The sequence below is a fragment of the Ipomoea triloba genome, chromosome 6 (assembly GCF_003576645.1).
Source record: "Ipomoea triloba cultivar NCNSP0323 chromosome 6, ASM357664v1".
Classification (NCBI taxonomy): Eukaryota; Viridiplantae; Streptophyta; class Magnoliopsida; order Solanales; family Convolvulaceae; genus Ipomoea; species Ipomoea triloba.
The window spans coordinates 1,451,679-1,470,686 of NC_044921.1; positions in this window are offsets into that span (position 1 = coordinate 1,451,679).

Consider the following 19,008-nt stretch of genomic DNA (forward strand, 5'->3'; position numbering starts at 1 on the left):
TATATATATATATATATATATATATATATATATATATATATATATATATATATATATATATATATATATATATATATATATATATATATATATATATATTGCTATCCTTTTTATAGTGAGTAAATAATAATTTGGTAATTTTAATGGTAACAAATTTCATATAAAATGAAAATATGTATTCTAATAAAATAAAATACAAATTTCATGTTCGAAATTGATATGTAGTATTTATTCTGATTAGATAGAATTGAAGTGTTCTATTTAATTGAATATCTTCATATTGTAGATGTCTTTAAATTTATTTATTTTGTATTTCAGTTGAAAATTTTTAATATTGAAATAATTTTATTTTATTCGAATTTAATTGTATATATTTTCAATCTTATATTTAAATTACAGTAAAGATTAATATTTGTATTGATTTAAGCTTAAAATAATGATAATGATATATATTCATAATATAGTAATGATTTATGTTCAAAATACCATAAAATAACTAAAATTATATTTAATAATGAATTGTACTAAAAATAATAGTGATAATTCATTGTTTTAAGGCAAAAACTTGTGTGAGACCGTCTCACCATGAGACGAGTCGGGTCGGGTCGGGTCAAGATGCAAATGTAACACTTATATGCACAAATGCCATACTTATATGCTCAAATGTAATACTAATCAAGAATAAAATTTTTGTTACTTATTACGGTAAATGTAATACTTTTAAGGGAAAATACAATACTTTTACATTTCGATTTAAAAGTATCACATTTTTCCTCAAAAGTATTATATTTGCCCTTATAAGTGAGAGGTACTTGTCAACATTACTTATTATGAAAAATGTATTAGTTTTTCTCTTATAAGTAACAAAAATTGTATTTTTGATTAGTGTTATATTTGAGCATATAAGTGTGAGATTTGCACATATAAGTATGACATTTGCATGGTGCTTTGACCCGACCCGACCCGACCCGTCTCACGAATAAGGATCCGTGAGACGATCTCACACAAGTGTGACCCTTGTTTTAATGGTTTATGTTCAATATAGTTATGGACTTCAAGGGTGCTGGCTCTCAGTCTGGCCCTCTACTTTGTGACCTTGTACCACATTCTTGTCAAAACAAAAATACACAGTTATATATGGACTATATTAATTCATACAAATTTGATAATTAAATTCTTTCCATTTGTACATGCAGTTTCGTTAATTATACTTAATAAAATAAGAAATATGATGTATACTATTAATAAAAATCAAATCCTCCATTTTAACTTTTCACCCAAAACACTCATATACTATTATGGGCTGTTTGGTTCACGGAATAAGTAGGGAATGGCATAGCATTCCCAGTAATAACCTATTCCGTCGTTTGGTTCGCAGTTGTATTCCCAGGAACAATGTTCCTGGGAATGAGCTATTACCCTTGGTATTAACAGGGTAATAGCTATTACCAGGGCCCCCTGGTATTAACCTATTCCTGAGAGCTCAGGAATAGGTATTTTTTATTATTTTTTTTTACCCTTATTTAAACCTAAAAATTTTTACGCTCATTTTTTTCCAGATTCAATTCATCGCATCATCTCTCTGTCACACACCTAAACCTAAAACTCATCGCATCACCGATCACCTCTCTGTCATCGCACATATCTCCTCCGCCATTGCAAATTGATATTCTTCTTCGAGGTATTCTTCTTACCATTTTTTGTTTTATAAATTATTTTATATATGTATGTATATTTAAAATATATATATATATAATCAGTGTTGCGGCTGCGACATGATCCCGCAACAGTGCTGCGGGCTGCGCCGCGGTGCCGCAGCCCGCAGCCGCAGCAGTATGTAAATTACAATTTACATACTGCCCGCAGCAGTATGTATATGTAATTTGTAAATTACATATTACATACTGCTGCGGATGTGGCACACAGCCGCAGCAGTATTACTGTTGCGGCTGCGGCTGCGGCACCGCCCGTCACAGCAGTATATATAATACTAGGGTTTGTGATTTATATATGCGTTGTTTGAATATTTTTTATTATTATTTTGTACAAAGACATTTATGTCTTTTAAATATATATTCCATTTCTATTCCTTCCGCGAACCAAACGCTAGAATACAATTCCTAAGTCTATTCCTTCCGCGAACCAAACGCTGGAATACAATTCATATTCTATTCCTTACCTATTCCATTCCTTATGGAATAGTATTCCTATTCCCTTAAAATTCATTCCGTGACCCAAACGTGCTGTTAAGGTTTGCGTAATATTGTAAAATATGGTAATACAATTCTTATTGGTATAACTCAGGTACAAAAAGTACAACACCAATGATAAATTATGATGAAAAGTAAGCATGACCAATACTCAAGGACGAATTCTGCAATTACCCTATAACTTAGGGACGGAAAATGTAATTTGCCCTTAAAATTACATGAGACGTCGACATAATATTGCATGAAATCTATATATATATATATATATATATATATATATACTACTAATAAAAATAAAATCCTACTTTTGCATTACAATTCTATAAGGAATAATGGAAAAGAATCGGTAAAAAAAATTACTCTCATGTCTATAGTACAATTCTACTTATTATTCTACAAAATCTGCAAATAATAATATTGATTGAAATTACACTATAAATAATTTTCTAACCGTAATACAATTGTACATGAAACATGCATCCTTATTTCTGCAAATCTGCAAATAATAATATTGAAATTGCACTATAAATACTCTCTTAACCGTGAACAATTCTTTCATTGATTATTTTCTGTTTTCTCTGGTATTTTTTTTATTTCTCTTTTATCGTTGACTATTGGAGTCTGTTTTCGTCTCTGCTTCCGACCTATCCCCAAGACGAGGAAAAACTCTATAAGGCTCCGCTTGATGCGTTGTTATTTGTCTTGGGAATATCAATGCTCCACATGACAATGTTGAACAAGTTAGTTCTCATTAAACATGTTTCTTCCTCTTGCAATAATATTTTTTCCACCTTGCTTTCCTTAATAGTTAGTTTCATCCAGGGCATAGCACAATTGGAAGCTACATCTTCGTCAAGTCCAGAAGTCATTTTGGTTGATGAAAAAACATACTCCCAACAACAATATTTAAAGAGAATAAACGTGGACTGTTCATCGTCTTCAAAGGGTTTGAAAAAACCTAAGATCGAACCCAATACATGAGAACCTTGGCCGATTGGTTTTTGATTGACGACAAACAATATATATTTGTGTTCCGGACAATTAAATTTCCTATTTCCGCATAATTAGACAGTGATTCTATTTTACTTTGTTTGTGGACTAAATGAGTAACAAATAATTTATTCTGTTATGTTTTAAATTTTGGCATTGTTGTTAGCTTATATACACTAGCAAAAAGTTTATTTTGTCACTCTTATTGGTTTTCCCTGCCTATTTCTGTGTTATAAATCTGCAGGTTAAGTGACAATATTGTTGACAACCCAGAAAAAATTACACATGCATCTCCATTAAAACAATATAGATGTGAAAACTTCAATGTTCATACATGAAATTAAATATTTAATATAATAAATTAATAATATTGAAATTGCAGTACATATATTTTCCTATCCGTAATACAATTATACTTATTATTTTATAGAATCTCCAAATAGTAATATTGATTGAAATTACACTAACCTTAATACAATTGTACATGAAACATGCATCCTTATCTATATCTATACTAAATCCTACTTTTACAACTTCGTGCTCAAACTACCTTCCAAGCTATTACTATATAAAATATACTATTTATTATGGTAAATAATAGCTCAATAAGGTGCCCTCCCCTGCGAACTACCGCTCAAGAAGGAAATGAGAACGCTTCACAGCCGTCCACGTGTCCAGATCAACGAATCAGATGTAATTTTAAAAAAACGATGCCATGGCATTTTCGTAAATAACTCGAACTTTGGTGCAAGTAATTGTGTTGTAAGTGCACCTAGTTTCACACAAGTGCACCTATTTTCGAACATATTTTAATTTCACTTACAAGTGCAAGTAATTTATCTTGTTAACATTCATGCACCTGGGTGCAATCAAAGTGCACCTAATTATAACATTAGGTGCACCTAGTTATAACATTAGGCGCACTTAGTATTGATGCTCAGTGTAGAATTTACTTGCACCTGTAATAAATTTTACTTGCTTGTCCACCTATTTTCACTTACAAGTGCAAGTAATTTACCTTGTTAACATTCATTCACTTGGGTGCAACCAAGGTGCACCTAATTATAACATTAGGTGCACCTAGTTATAACATTAGGTGCACTTAGTATTGATGTTCAGTGTACAATTTACTTGCACCTGTAAACTTGTGCACCTATTTTCACTTACAAGTGCAAAGTAATTTTCCTTGTTAACATTCATGCACTTGGTGCAACCTAGGTGCACCTAGTTGTAACGTTAGGGTGCAACTACATACTGGACACGTGGTGCGCTGCGAAGAGTTCTCAATCTCTCCTAGGCGGGTGGGTCTCACCTGAACGCGATCATATATATATATATATATATATATATATAATCGCATTCAGGTGCGTACTGGCCGCCCAGGAGAGAACTGCGGACGAATCATAACGCGCCACGTGTCCAGAATGTAGTTACACATAACGTTATAACTAGGTGCACGTAATGTTATAACTAGGTGGACATAGGTGTATCCAGGTGCATAAATGTTAACAAGGTAAATAACTTGCACCTACAAGTGAAAATAGGTGCACACGTGCAAGTAAAATGTATTACAAGTGCAAGTAAATTGTACAATGAGCATCAATACTAAGTGCACCTAATGTTATAACTAGGTGCACATAGGTTGCACCCAGGTGCATGAATGTTAACAAAGTAAATTACTTGCACAAGTGCAAGTAAAATGTATTACAGGTGCAAGTGAATTGTAAACTAAGCATCAATACTAAGTGCACCTAATGTTATAACTAGGTGCACCTAATGTTATAATTAGGTGCACCTAGGTTGCACTAGGTGCATGAATATTAACAAGGTGAATTACTTGCATTTGTAAGTGAAAATATTTGCGAAAATAGATGCATGAATATTAACAAGGTAAATTACTCGCACTTGTAAGTGAAAATAAGTGCGAAAATAGGTGCACTTGTAAGTGAAACTAGGTGCACTTTTAAGTGAAACTAGGTGCACCAAAATTCCAGTTATTTACGTAAATGTCACCCCGTCATTTTTTTAAAATTGTACCTGATTCGTTGATCTGGACACGTGGACGGCTGTGATTTGTCCGCAGTTCTCTCCTGAGCGAGAGTACGCACGAGAGTGCAACCCTATATGAATGACTAAATTTACAATATGGTAAAACAATTGAGGACCATATTGACTAAAATTGAAAATGGTATATATATATATATATATATATATATATATATATATATATATATATATATATATATATAGATTTTGGTTCAAATGCGACGGCGAGTTCCAGTGCGGTCATGCGGCCTAATCAGCACCATCCAATTTCATTAATCTTACTAAAATTCGCGTATGTTTAAGTAAGGTTATTATGGTAATTTTAGTATTTATATTACATGATTGGAATGGTGCATTTTAGTACATCATGTGGTGCGTTTTAATACATGTTGTGGTGCGTTTTATTACGTATGTTGGTGCATTAACTGTGTTGTAGAATGGTGTGTTTTAATCTATCGGTTGGTGCATTTTCATACGTAGAATGATGTGTAACTGTGTTGTGGAATGGTGTGTTTTAATCTATCGGTTGGTGCATTTTCATACGTAGAATGATGTGTAACTGTGTTGTGGAATGGTGTGTTTTAATCTATCGGTTGGTGCATTTTCATACGTAGAATGATGTGTAACTGTGTTGTGGAATGGTGTGTTTTAATACGTCGTCTGGTGCATTTTAATACATTGAATGATGTGTATTTTAACATGTGTTTCTAATAAGTGTGGTGCATTTTAATACGTATAATGGTGCATATTTTAGCACATGTTTTCTAATATGTGTAAATAGTGTATGCTTATAATCTGACATGAGGCACGTTGTGGTACATTTTAATACGTAGAATGATGTGTTTTATTAAGTATATTGATGAATTTTAAGTGAATAGACGCATTTAGTATATTGTGTGGAATGATGTGTTTTATCGGTCCTCTGGTGCGTTTTAGTACGTAGAATGGTGTGTTCTGTAACATATATATATTGCATGTTGATTTGATGAGTTGATATGATCTAATGGCTGAAAGTAGGCCACACGGCCACACCTAATGATCAGGCCACACCTGAACTCTACCCTATATATATATATATATATATATATACACCTGAACTCTACCCTATATATATATATATATATATATATATACCATTTTCAATTTTAGTCAATATGGTCCTCAATTGTTTTACCATATTGTAAATTTAGTCATTCAAGGTATAAAACACCCAATTTTGCCATTCAATTTTTTGAAACGAAAGAAAATATACGTAAATAATTGAGGGATTTGTTATAAATAATTGTATTTGTGGCCATTATTATGTAGTAATATAACAGCTGTAACGGCTATTATATTTAAGTCTCCATTATTCCTTTCCGTTATAGTTGTTATTATATATACCCTTTGTAATATGTCCTATGATAAGATGAATAAGAATCTCTATCCATTTTCTATATTATAGTAGCTTTATACATTTCTTGCAACTCATCAATCAACGGTTAGGAGCTAAAGGCCAACGGGCACAACAAACCAAAATCTCAACACGTTATCAGCACGCTCAAATACACCGTGGTGAACGGTAATTTTATAAAGTTTTTATGTAAAATTGCATATGTTTGCATTTCTATATATGTGAATTTGATAATATGCTTATATGCTTTATGGTAATATACATATATGTACCAGTAGCATATTTTTACCTGTACATTTTGTTTATCTGCATGAATTCAATGTATATGAATGTATGATTTTTTTCCAGTATGCAATACATTCCCAGCAGACATCATGTGTTCTATGCATATTATGTGAGCATATTCCTGTCAGTATGCATTTTAATCATAATTTTGCTTACATTATTCTACGGAATAGTTTTATGGTTCCTGCTTCTAATATATCTTTTATTCTTAAAAATCAAACCCTTTTAAGAACTATGCTAGTAGAAAGATAGAAACAGGATGACTAATTGAATCATATATGGAGAATCTCTCCAAGCAACTTTGGGGCCAAAAGGGAATCATAAACAAGCAATTTTTTGATAAAAAGATGATACCCAGGGAACCTATTACAGAGCTTTTTTTTGAAAAACTATCAGCAAATTTCGGATATGTTCTTTCGAAAATGATTAAACAATCCAAACCTGTTTTCCCCTCTTTCGATGATCCGCGATGGAAAAGGCGGCGTTGCTCGGCGATCGCGACGCGGGACTGAGCTACCGGCGTTCCGGCAGTAGACGAAGGCGCGGCGCTCCGGAAGAGGGCCGCGACATGGATTTCCGGCAGAGAACGGCGGCGTCGTTAGGCGCCGGTTCTTGTTGGCTCTCCTGGGTGAGGTTGCTGTTACCATTCACGATTGGCTATCGTGGACGAGTGGCGCTGCGACGGAGGAAGGCGGCGCCGGCAGTCGCCATTAGTTCCACCGAAATCGCAGGTAGCCTCTGTCAACGAGTTTTTTTTCGCCTTTTGCGTTCCTGCGGACCCGGCGGCGATTGCGGCTCCGGCGGTGACGGCGAGCGGTGGCTCCGGTCGTGACAGTTTATGCGCGTCTCTGCCCCTTTTTTCTCCTGGCTGCTGCGTATTATGATATTATTTGAAGCTAGGGTTCCATATAATATACATCAGAATATGGATTTTTTTTGGTTTCACAAACACAAAAAGGCTTTTAATGGTTAGGGCCTAATGACCCAATTGTTTTATATATGTTTATATATATTCAATTCCTATTTTTTGTGAAATTTTTTTGGGCCAATCCTTTATTTTCTTTTCTTTCCCTCAGCCGTATGGATAATTCAAAGCAAATTGAGAAAAGAATATTCTAGGCTATTTTCATTTGGGTTTAAATCTTTCATTAATCCAAATTCTTCAAATCTTTTTCCATCATTGTTCTTTTGGGCCCATGTTTATTAAGGGTAAACTCTCGTTTTTAGCTCACAATTACAATCCTCTTGTCCAAATTTGAGAATATTTATTTTCTCAAATTTGCTTTAGTTTGTGGCCATGTGGACCATCATAGTATTTCTCGTTCATAATACTTATTTGCTATAGGCCATGAAGTGAGCTTCTAGAATATATTGACAAAGAGTTGGTATCTTATTTTTAAGGTTGCATACCACAAAACGACGACATAGTTTTGTAAGGTTACACATGTTGTTACTAGACCTTAATTTGCCCTTATGAAAAATTATAATCCAACTTACTAACTTTGGCCCATCAACAAGTATGCTCCAAGTGTGGGTGTAAAAGGCGCTTGTCACATGCGTACCACACCCCGAAGCGTTTTGTTGGAACCTACATCACAATGATGATTCAACCAAGATGCCTTGCCTAAAGCAAATGCTCTTGTTAGTTATTTTTTCAAAAACTCCAGTGTGCCAGATACTTGCTGGGGAAATATAATACTCAGGCTGCTTAAATTTCGGCACACTGCATATCCTTACCCCCCTTACATTTAGTACGTGGTTATAAATACACATTTCCCACATCTGCGATTCTATCAATGCAGTCCAAAATTACTACACCTCCACCGTAATACACCTCTACAACCTCCATTTGTTATCTCATATATCGCCCCTCCGAGAGACACAATGGATACATTGACTGCATGAAGATCGATTCTCGGCATTAGGGGGAGATAGGATCAAGTTGATATAGAATGCCGTGAAATTTCATATGAATGAAAAGATCTTCAAATCCACGTACCAATAAGACTGAATTGGAATATTCAGAAAGATATCAAACATATCTGCCAAATAAAAGAGTGACTAGGTCCCATATATAATCCCCAAATTAGGACCAAATACATTTAATCGATACTCCTTGACACTAGAAGTGTAGGAGATCTATCGATTTAAAAGATATAAAACATAATACTAGATCTAGTAAAGAAATATTGTCACTTTTGTCTTAAAATAATTATGTCCTGAAGACGAAAACCCTAGTAAGGTGCACCAAACAAATATAATACTAGGGATGCGGAACGATCAGATCTTAATATTTGGGAAATGTCAACGATCTAATTAACTTAAAAATTATCATGAATTTGGGAGAAAATTATATATTATAGTTGTCGACAACACACGCCTATATAATTGCTCATTTAAATAAACTGGATCCAGGTGAGGTGCTAGATGCATCCTCATTATTTAATATTTAAAGGAGCAATTAAGACATAGCTCGACTCGCTAAAATATATTCTCTTTATAACACACCATTGAATGTTAACCCTGTTGGTTCCAAATGGATGTTTGTACGAAAGAGAAATAAAAATGATGAGGTGACATAATAGCGAGTTTTTGTAGCACAGGGTTCACGCAGATACCCTTGATTAATTTAATCAAATCTCCCATGAACGATGACATTAAGTTCCGCTATACAAGATAAATGGCAGAATAAAGTCAGATATGCAGCTAATAAACGTCGTGACCATATGAAAATAAGGTCATTGGACGAAATGGTCTTTATATAACCTTAGCACATATTATAAATTGACTGAGTAATTCTCCTTTTGAAGAAGGAATTATGTGTCATTATGAATTCTTTAAAGAATTACGAATGGAGTTATTACCCTCATTTCGAAGGAATAATATGTACCATAAGTGTCCTTTATTGAGTTGTAAATGATCATAGAATTACTAAATATGATACGTTTATTTGAGAAGCCCTTGATGAATCTATAATTCTCAAAATAAATATTACAACATGTTTGTTGTTGAAGTACAAAGGCTTTACTTAAATCGTAAAGCAATTAACTGAGTAATTTCCTCCTGAAGTAAGAAAATCAATATATACCATTAGTACTTATTAAGGGGCTACTAATCGTCAGCACAACCTATGTTGGTATTATAAACATCGTAAAGAGCTTAATGGTATTAGCTCTAAAAATGAATTTTAGAAATAAAAGGACTTGGAAAATCAAATATTATCTCGACCTGCAGATCAAGTATTTCCTTGAAAATTATATACACCAGTCTAAAATATGTAAATAAATTATTGAAAAGTTTTTACATAGATAAATATGATTGACTTATCACACTAACGGTTATATCTCTTGAAGAAGATAGGAACCGTTTAGACTCAAAATTGATATTGAGGATATTTTGAGACTTGAAGTCTATTACTATTGGAGCACTACTGTAGAACCAGAAGTTCTATGACTGTATTTTGATTGTCATTATCCTTACAATGAAATCAACTATAGTTCCTAATGCCCTGAAGGCTTATGATTGTACTCTTTTTCCCTTAACTAAGTTTTTCCCACCGGATTTTCTTAGGTTAAGGTTTTTAACGAGGCAATCAAGAAAATTGTTGTCTTCAGGGGGAGCAACAACATACATATAAATTATTGGTCTAGAAGACCACCAACTCTTGTAAATCCTGAAGATTAAATGCAGCAAGTTATGGTTGTACTCTTTTCCCTTAACTAAGTTTTTTTCTCACTGGGTTTTCTTAGTGTAAGGTTTTAATGAGGCAACCAGGACTATATATGAGTTTATAAATATCATGTACTCTTTTCTTCAACTAGGTTTTTCCCACGTGGTTTTCCTAGTGAAGTTTTTAACGAGGCATGAAAGTATTTGAATATACCATTCATGTACCATATACTCTTTTATTGTCTAGGTTTTTCCACAGGGTTTTCCTAGCAAGTTTTTGACGAGGCAAGATCATTGTCTAATAATGTCCAAGGGAGAGTGTTATAAATAATTGTATTTGTGGCCATTATTATGTAGTAATATAACAGCTGTAACGGCTATTATATTTAAGTCTCCATTATTCCTTTCCGTTATAGTTATTATATATACCCTTTGCAATATGTCCTATGATAAGATGAATAAGAATCTCCCTTCTCCTTGTCTCCATTCTCTCTGTTATCCATTTTCTATATTATAGTAGCTTTATACATTTCTTGCAACTCATCAATCAACGGTTAGGAGCTAAAAGCCAACGGGCACAACAAACCAAAATCTCAACAGGATTAAATTAATTGTTTTACATCTTGAGATACTAGATTTACAATACAGTAAAATAATTCAATACTACAATATCTAAAATTAAAACTAAGAGATTAAATTGCGTAATAAATAACAATTTTGAGACAAAAAAAATACAATTATCAGTGTATATAATATCAACCACACACTTCCTCTTCATTCCATTATTAACTTGAGCTGGACATACCTCGTGCAGACCACAAATTTTATACTATTTCCTTTCCCTTTATGCATTAGCAATATTCTTCTATCCTTTCAGATTGCCTTTTTTTTTTTTTTTGTTTTTTTGTTTTTTTGTTTTTTTAACATCAACTCTTCTCATTAACTGGTCTAACAGCAGCCCTCTTTTGCTTTTTGTTCGCATTATATGAAAACAGTGACACTTCCAGTACAAACAGAGAAATTTATTGTGACAAACTTTTAAAGAATCTTTCATATAGTTCACCTATTCATATATTTCACAGATAATATGTTCAGAAGATGAATTTGACAAATCTTTGTATGTTTAGACATTTGGTTGGAAGGAGAGAATTAGGAGAGAATATAATAACCAGGAATTATGAGAAAATAATATAATTAGAAAAGAATAAGTTTTGAGATGAATAAAATATGAATTCAAATTCTATTATTTGGTAAGCATGAATAGAATTATTAAAAATTGAAAGGGAAGTAGTGATATAAGGATAAAAATGTTCTTTTGTAATAATAATATAATAACGAGTTAATTACCGATTTGGTCCCTCGACTATTGGGATTTCACCACTTTGGTCCTCGACAATTTTTCTTGCCCAATTAAGTCCTCGACTTTGAAAAAATTAACCAATTTGGTCCTCCCGTTTATTTTACCATTTGATGTCCGTTAAATCGGGACCAAATTGGTAATTTCACTATAGTCAAGGGACCAGTTCAGTCAAAATTAATTACCGAAATGGTCCCTTGACTATTTAGATTTCACCAATTTGGTCCTGATTTAACGGTTGTTTAACACCAAAATAAACGGAGGACCAAATTGGTTAATTTTTTCAAAATTGAGGACTTAATTGGGCAAGAAAAATTGTCAAGGACCAAAGTGGTGAAATCCCAATAGTCGAGGGACCAAATCGGTAATTAGCTCTATAATAACCAACAACAACAACAACAATATTAATAATAATAATAATAATAATAATAATAATTCTTCATAAATAATAATAATAATAATAATAATAATAATAATAATTCTTTAATAATAATAATAATAATAATATGGAAAATTTTTAAATTCTCTCTTTTTTCCTTTTCCATCTGCTGTGAAATTTCAATTCCTTGGGGGACATGGGAGTTTTAATTCAATAAGTCGTTATATCGTAGACCACGGTCCACAATCATGGTCCAAAAACGGCGATGTTTCTTTAAGTAAAGAAATGATTGTCGTCACATCTTACAGAGTCCGTAAATGAAACTACAATAATGTATTTCAAATAAACTGCCTCACATTTGTTTTTATATTATCAAATTAAACTGTACTTGAATTGAAATTAAATTGTAGTTGTGGTGAAATGAAACTGCAATGTATATAAAATGAAACTGAATAACAGTTTCACATATTTAGTATATATTGTCCAATGAAACTGTAGTTATATATCGAAATGATATTGTACGTAGTTGTGTTGTAATTGAACTATAGTGTATATATATAAAATGAAACTGAATAACAGTTTCACATATTTGAGTGTATAATGTTGAATGAAATTATAGTTATATCGAAATGAAACTGTAGTTGTGATTGAAATGAAACTGCCGTGTATATAAAATAGAACTGAATAACAGTTTCACATATTTGAATGCATATTGTCCAATGAAACTGTAGTTATATCGAAATGATACTGTATTTGTGTTGTAATGAAACTATAGTGTATATAAAATGAAACTGAATAACATTTTTACATATTTGAGTATATAATGTCGAATGAAACTGTAGTTATATTGAAAAGAAATTGTAGTTGTGATGAAATGAAACTGCAGTGTATATAAAATGCAACCGAATATGTTATACACATAGAGTTACTTTTTGCGGAACGGCGTGGAATGAATGTCATTTCTTTTCATTAAATGAAACGACACAGTTTTGATGTCTGAACTACAATGCATTGTTGACTGCGGTTAAATTAAAATTTACGGAGTATGTAATTCAATTCGACAAATCAATAAAATTTACGTATACAATTCCTGCATATATACCAAACATGCCATAAATTCAAAGAATGTTTATACGTGACTTATTTGCTTCTTGTGTGGTGCGAAATGTTTTCAGCCTTTCAGGTGTCAACTCACTGAATGTGCACCAAAATGATGGCCTTTTGAGTTTTGGGGTTTGGGTCTGATGAATAAATATTGGGTTTGGCCTCTCGATTTATTCCGTTTATTTTCTTCCTTTTCTAGCTGTTGTCGACATTCCGTTAACTTTCTCGGATTTTGCGTTTGCAGTAAGTTCGGTTGCGTTTGCATATAAATTTCGCCGCCGGTAACTGCTATTATTATACCTTTGCGGCTGCGGCTATACTCTCCATTTATTTTGTTAAATTGCTCGCCTTAGGTAACTGTTGTACGCTTCTTCTATTTAATTTCTCACATGATGTTCTCCATTATAATAATGACTTTTGTGTTTACATGCAGTAAGTTGGATTTCCTCATCCATAGATATTTCGCCGCCTGCAACTCTGCTTGTTAATCTCTGCTTCTTTGGTTTAATTTCTTGCGGTTCGTTATTACTCTCTGTTTTTTCCTTTAAATGTTGAGTATTCATTGTTGTAATGAAGTAGTATATTTGTGCTTTTAAGTATTGTGTTTGATGGTTAAAGTAGTATATTAGATTCAAGATAATATCAGTTTTGCCAAGCACAAGCAAAGTGGTTTAAGTATTGTGTTTGACTATTCATTTGTGTTTTAAAGTACTAGTTTTAGGCTATACGTATTCGATTTAATGGTTAAAGTGGTGATTGTTCATTTGTGCAATTAAGTAGTATATTTGCTCTATAAAGTGTTATGTTTGATGGTTAAAATCATGGTCATTCATTTGTGATATAAAGTACTAGTTTTAGGCTATTACGTATTAGATTTAAGGGTTAAAGTGTTGACAATTCATTTGTGCAATTAAAAAAGTGTATTTGTTCATTTAAGTAGCAGCAATCTCCTCTTTCTCCAAACCTAATAGCAGCAATTTCCCTATGAATCTCAGGAGTTTTCTCAGAAATATTTGGTTGTGGCAAACCACTAAAAATCCCCCTATTCCCTCTCCTGGAATCCCTAGCAAAGAGACTAGCAAAATTCCTCCTAGCAGCATTACCACTCCCCCACCCCCCACTAACTCCCCCCACCATATACATTTCCTCTCAAAGCATTAGTCCTATCAGCACCCCTCCTTCCAGGATTATTAGCATTAATATCTACACTAGCACTAACATTGGCATTAGCAGAATTGGAATTAGTATTACCATTAGCGTCACACACTGAGTTCACATTAGCATTAGCATTAGGTTTAATGGTTAAAGTGTTGAGTATTTATTTGCGCTCTAAAGTACTAGTTTTATGCTATAAAGTATTAGATTTAATGGTTAAAGTCATGATCATTCACTTGTGATATAAAGTAGTACTAGTTTTAGGCTATTAAGTATTAGATTTAATGGTTAAAGTGGTGATTGTTCCTTTGTGCATTTAAGTAGTATATTTGCTCTACAAAGTGTTATGTTTGATGGTTAAAATCATGATCATTAATTTGTGATATAAAGTAGTCTATTTGCATCATAAAGTATTAGATTTTATGCTTTAAGTGTTGGTTATTCATTTGTTCAATTTAAAAGTATATTTGTTCTTTAATGTTCTGTTTGATGGTTAAAGTGTTTAATATTCATTTGTGTTTTAAAGTACTAGTTTTAGGCTATAGAGTATTAGGTTTAATGGTTAAAGTGTTCAATATTCATTTGTGTTTTAAAGTACTAGTTTTAGGCTATAAAGTATTAGGTTTAATGGTTAAAGTGTTTAGTATTTATTTTTCTTTTAAAGTACTAGTTTACTGCATTCTCTGTTGAGTATTACCATTCTGTTGTACCCTTTCCTGCAAGAAAGACTGATGACTAGCTCTCTGTTGTTGCCCAATGTTCTGACTACCACCTAAACACTCATAGGATTCTTCCCATTAAACAAAATATGCTCTCTCATCAAACTGTTCAAGCAGTGACATTCTTGGGGAAAAAAACCAAAGAGACATACTTGGAATCAATCAGACCTACCTCCATTGTACCCTTAAAAATGAATTTAGTAGCAAAGAATTTTCTAATTTATTCCAAAGAAGGCTTCACCCTAGACAACTTCCCCATCAATAATTGACTTTCAAGCGCATTCATCTCAGCAATCTCCTCTTCTCCAAACCTAATAGCAGCAATTCCCCTATGAATCTCAGGAGTTTTCTCAGATATATTTGGCTGTGGCAAACCACTAAAAATCCCCTATTTCCTCTCCTGGAATCCCTAGCAAAGAGACTAGCAAAATTCCTCCTAGCAGCATTACCACTCCCCCACCCCCCACTGACTCCCCCCACCATATACATTTCCTCTCAAAGCATTAGTCCTATCAGCAACCCTCCTTCCAGGATTATTAGCATTAATATCTACACTAGCACTAACATTGGCATTAGCAGAATTGGAATTAGTATTACCATTAGCGTCACACACTGAGTTCACATTAGCATTAGCATTAGGTTTAATGGTTAAAGTGTTGAGTATTTATTTGTATTCTAAAGTACTAGTTTTATGCTATAAAGTATTAGATTTAATGGTTAAAGTCATGATCATCCACTTGTGATATAAAGTACTAGTTTTAGGCTATTAAGTATTAGATTTAATGGTTAAAGTGGTGATTGTTCCTTTGTGCATTTAAGTAGTATATTTGCTCTATAAAGTGTTATGTTTGATGGTTAAAATCATGATCATTCATTTGTGATATAAAGTAGTCTATTTGCATCATAAAGTATTAGATTTTATGCTTTAAGTGTTGGTTATTCATTTGTGCAATTAAAAAGTATATTTGTTCTTTAATGTGTTGTGTTTGATGGTTAAAGTGTTCAATATTCATTTGTGTTTTAAAGTACTAGTTTTAGACTATAGAGTATTAGGTTTAATGGTTAAAATGTTGAGTATTTATTTGTGTTTTAAAGTGCTAGTTTTAGGCTATAAAGTATTAGGTTTAGTGGTTAAAGTGTTGAGTATTTATTTGTGTTCTAAAGTACTAGTTTTATGCTATAAAGTATTAGGTTTAATGCTTAAAGTGTTGAGTATTCATTTGTGTTTAAAAGTATTATATTTGTGCTATTAAGTATTGTGTTTGATTGTTAAGGTGATGGAGACGTTGAGATCCCTTAAGACCGAGTGAAGAAGTAGGATGGTTTATACTGCTTATAATTTTGGTGAAAGCTTTGAATTTTTTGATTCAGCAACACTCTGTTCCAAGCCTACATTCTATAATCTAGTGAGAGGGCCCAGAAAACAACTCACAGCAAATTAACAACCACTGGGCAAGTGAATACTATATCATAACATTGTGCCCAAATCATTCACTTCAATTCCACACTTTGTTGGGGAAAGAAGAAACTTCTTTTAGATCAGGTCTTCTGTTGTATGTCAGAGAAAGGGTTAAAAAATCATATCATTTATTTCCCATAGATACATTCATTTCAAGTCATTCAATTTAATCAAATATAGACCTTATGGATTAGTGTTGTGAACAATGAACCAACAGTTTTGAATGGTTAGAATATAGCATGTTCTTTGTGGACAAGTTCAATATTCATTTCATTGGTACTTGGTAGAATTCTAAAGGTAATAGGGTTGTGACCATTGATAGAGTTAGACTACCTAAAGGCTAGGCTCAATGGACTATTGAACCTACCATGTTCAGTTAATAGAGGTTAGTTTACTTACTAAATGGATCTCAAGTAGTCCAGTAACCAAATATATATATAAAAAAAATCTAAATGCACATGAGATACTATCAAATAATGCACATGCATGCTGCCTACTAGTGGATTTTCTAGTTTTAGGCTATTAAGTATTAGATTTAATGGTTAAAGTGGTGATTGTTCCTTTGTGCATTTAAGTAGTATATTTGCTCTATAAAGTGTTATGTTTGATGGTTAAAGTCATGATCATTCATTTGTGATATAAAGTAGTATATTTGCACCATAAAGTATTAGATTTAATGCTTTAAGTGTTGGTTATTCATTTGTGCTATGAAGTAGTACATTTGTGTTATTAAGTATTGTGTTTGATGGTTAAAGTATTAGATGTAATGGTTAAAATGTTGAGTATTCATTTGTGCTATGAAGTACTAGTTTTGAAGGCTATAAAGTATTAGGTTTAATGGTTAATGTATTGACTATTCATTTGTGTTTAAAAGTATTAGTTTTAGGCTATAAAGTATTAAACTTAATGATTAAAATGTTGAGTATTCATTTGTGATATGAAGTAGTATATTTGCACTATAAAGTATTAAATTTAATGGTTAAAGTGTTGAGTATTCATTTCTGTTATGAATTAGAATATTGGCAGCTGCTGCTAGGTAATGGAATAGAATAAATTGAGAATGGAAGTATTGTTGCATTAATGTTATTGCTGCAATGTTTATTTAACCTTAATATGAAATTCTGAAATGCTATGAGCAGCTGCTCATATTGAATGGCAGTGGAGATATGCTAACAGTAGGTGAGTTTCATCTAAATACTGTGCTTGCTGCTGGTTTTAATAATACTATAAGATAGTGGATCTCTTTGTGGCAGAAATTGTGAATCTGTAATGGTCGCTTTAAATAATTTCTGGAATTGTAGGTCATTTGATTGGATAGGTTGAATGGTTTATATGGTTTGAATGTGCTTGAAGTTGAGTGTATGTTTTGCTGCTGTTTGAGAGGCAATACAGTGTGCTGCTACTGGAAAATAAAGGGCAATAATTTGCTGATAGAAGTGTGTGCGGTCTGGTTTGAAAATTCAATATTGAATTGGTTGAGATTGGACTGTTTTAATTGTGAGTATTGTGGCAGTATAATCTGATCGAATTGAATAAATTGGATGGTGAAGGTGTTTGAGAATGGTTGAGTTTGGTTGGGTTGAGTAAGGGAATTATGAGAATAAAAATGGGGTGGTAGTAGTTGTTGCCTTGGTGTTGCAATTTAATTGAATTTGCATAAAATTGCATGCAATCTAATTGAATTTGTATTTACGATTATGAAAAGCAGGTGTTGCTGGATGATTGGCAGCAAGATCTGAATATGGAGAAGCTTTGTTTGAGAGGAGGATGGATTGAAATTGGATATTGAATGGCAGTGGTGATGGTATGTATGTGTTGTTGCTGTTATGATGAGCTAAATGTGTTGAATTAAAATTATCGGAGCATTAAGGGAAAGAGAAGGAAGAAATATGCTTTATCAAGTTAATTACAGGAGTTGGAGGCTGCGACGGAGATGGGAGGAGGCGGAGGCAGAACTTAAGCAGAAGAGATGGAGGAGACGGAGACGGTGCAAAATTGATATAAATATGATTTATGTAATTATATTATTATTAAAATAAATATGAGAAAAAAAGATAAATAATTTAATTGTACTATTAAAAAAATAAATCCAGCGGAACATATTTAGATTAACTAGTAGTTGCACCCGTGCGATGCACGTCAATATATGTAATAAATGGAATATGGAATAAGAAATTAAAAATAAATTTCTTACTAAAAGAACAAAAAAAAAAAGTGTTAACGGAAAAACGTTGAACTTTAT